Raw genomic sequence first — 2,500 nt, forward strand, 5'->3', positions numbered from 1 at the left:
TAACCTAACCTATATTGTCCCTTAACCTAACCTATATTGTCCCTTAACCTAACCTATATTGTCCCTTAACCTAACCTATATTGTCCCTTAACCTAACCTATATTGTCCCTTAACCTAACCTATATTGTCCCTTAACCTAACCTATATTGTCCCTTAACCTAACCTATATTGTCCCTTAACCTAACCTATATTGTCCCTTAACCTAACCTATATTGTCCCTTAACCTAACCTATATTGTCCCTTAACCTAACCCATATTGTCCCTTAACCTAACCCATATTGTCCCTTAACCTAACCCATATTGTCCCTTAACCTAACCCATATTGTCCCTTAACCTAACCTATATTGTCCCTTAACCTAACCCATATTGTCCCTTAACCTAACCCATATTGTACCGTAACCTAACCTATATTGTACCTTAACCTAACCTATATTGTACCTTAACCCAACACACGTTGGGCCTTAACCTGCTCTGTAATTGTCATACGACGCGTTAAATTAGTGTAGTGTTGCCTAACTGCAACCCCCGCAATATAGTTTGCTACTCGCACTGCCCGGTCCCCAGAGTATCGCTTCATGTTAAACACCTTGCAGCTATACACTGTAATGCGGATGGCAGCAGGACGTACATGCTCAATGCCCTTCGCAGTTGTTCATTGGCATTCGCATGGCGAAGCACAGCCTACGTTGTGGTACGGCTTGTGTCAACTGTCCGCTGATGTTGTACGTCCAAATCACACACTGTACTGCACATTGGTCCTCATGTACTGAATGATACATCGTGGTACATGTGTGACCGTACCACGACTGCGCCAACAACGGCGAACCATACGGTCCAAATATTGTGCACTCAGCTACGTGTCGTCTCCCTATAAGAGCTGGATTGAAGTATGGTATGCCGTGGATGGCGATCAGCATGAGCCGTCTGTTGATGTAGTGGCGCGTGTTGTCAGACGTAGTCGTCTCTTCTCACACACCGTGATAGCATGGTGCACTGCGTTCCACATCTGCGACATGCGACAGAGGCCGGTTGACAGTCGTTCGCGCAATGGACATCGCATACGTACGGGGGCCACCTTCCACGTGTTCGCGAAGCGTGCACATGTTGTTGCGTGTATGTGGGCAGACATAGTGTGTCGTGACACCTGACACAGGCATGCAACAATCGTTGAATTTGCAAATGGCGATGGACGTCTACGTTTGCTGGTGACGTTACGCAAATGAAGAACTGGTAAACCGTTGTGGTGCGGTTGTTCTCGCTAGAGGTGAATCAGTGATGGCGACGATCGGTTGAGCTACCAACCGGTTGTTTCAGCGATACCCACCATGCCCACGAACGTGAATGGCATGTGGGTGTGAAGCGATACGCGGCGGTGGCTGGGTGGGACCGTCCCCGGCCGGTGAGGGGGGGCCTCCCGGCGTGCTGGCCGCGCGGTGCGTGGGCGCACGCGCTACAGCCGGCTGGTGGGGGCGGCCAGTGGCAGGCGCGCCGGCCGACGGAGGCGGCAGGCGGCGCAGCTGCGCGCCGGCGCACCCTGCACGCGGCGCCGTGCGGCCAAAGTAGGTCCTCGCGGGCCCGGTGCGAAGCGCGGTGGACATCTGCAGTGTGCTGGTCCGATTGAGGACTGTGTGCGCTGAGGATGCGCCGCCGCCCGGCGCTCGGCGCCGCGACGCCGTCTGCTGCTCGGTCGCCTCTGCGGTTCTCGCAGGTGGATTGTATCGCAGCTGTGCGGACGTGTTGGCGCGTGCGCTGTGCTGGGAGAGTTCGCTTCGGCACCCAAGTGGGGCTTTTGTCCTTCTGTGGCGCTGGCGTTGGAGCTGCCGGCCACCGTAGGTGGCGCGTGTTGTCTCCCGCCGGCAATGCCACGACAGCACGCTCCCGGGCCTCTGTCGGCAGCGGCAAGCTCAGTTGGGAGCACGGGTGGTCGCACCTAAAGCGTCTACTCGCCAAACTCCGGGCGATTGCGCCTCTCTCGAACCCGACCAAGTACTTAGGACGGCGCTGCGCGCCGCCGGGACCTGAGAGGGTTTCGAGGTGTATTGTGCAGGGGAGCTCAGCCTCCTCCTGTTTGCAGAATAATTGAGCGGACGCTTGCGTGTTCGCGCGGGCCCCCGGGACACACTCCCGGGCGGCCGGCTGCTCAGCTCTAGTTGACGCAGCTCCCTGGTTGATCCTGCCAGTAGTCATATGCTTGTCTCAAAGATTAAGCCATGCATGTCTCAGTACAAGCCGCATTAAGGTGAAACCGCGAATGGCTCATTAAATCAGTTATGGTTCCTTAGATCGTACCCACGTTACTTGGATAACTGTGGTAATTCTAGAGCTAATACATGCAAACAGAGTCCCGACCAGAGATGGAAGGGACGCTTTTATTAGATCAAAACCAATCGGTCGGCTCGTCCGGTCCGTTTGCCTTGGTGACTCTGAATAACTTTGGGCTGATCGCACGGTCCTCGTACCGGCGACGCATCTTTCAAATGTCTGCCTTATCAACTGTCGA

The 2,500-nt window shown here is 54.6% G+C and overlaps 1 non-coding gene across 1 annotated transcript in view; it reads left to right on the plus strand.

Annotated features, from left to right (window-relative positions):
* Window positions 1-2,160: 2,160 nt before the first annotated feature.
* Window positions 2,161-2,500, plus strand: part of LOC126445730 (small subunit ribosomal RNA) — a 1,922-nt gene continuing 1,582 nt past the window's right edge. The window contains exon 1 of the ribosomal RNA XR_007583060.1: window positions 2,161-2,500. This exon is cut by the window's right edge and continues 1,582 nt beyond it. This is a non-coding gene — a ribosomal RNA (small subunit ribosomal RNA).

Source organism: Schistocerca serialis, unplaced genomic scaffold (genome assembly GCF_023864345.2).
Source record: "Schistocerca serialis cubense isolate TAMUIC-IGC-003099 unplaced genomic scaffold, iqSchSeri2.2 HiC_scaffold_350, whole genome shotgun sequence".
Lineage (NCBI taxonomy): Eukaryota > Metazoa > Arthropoda > Insecta > Orthoptera > Acrididae > Schistocerca > Schistocerca serialis.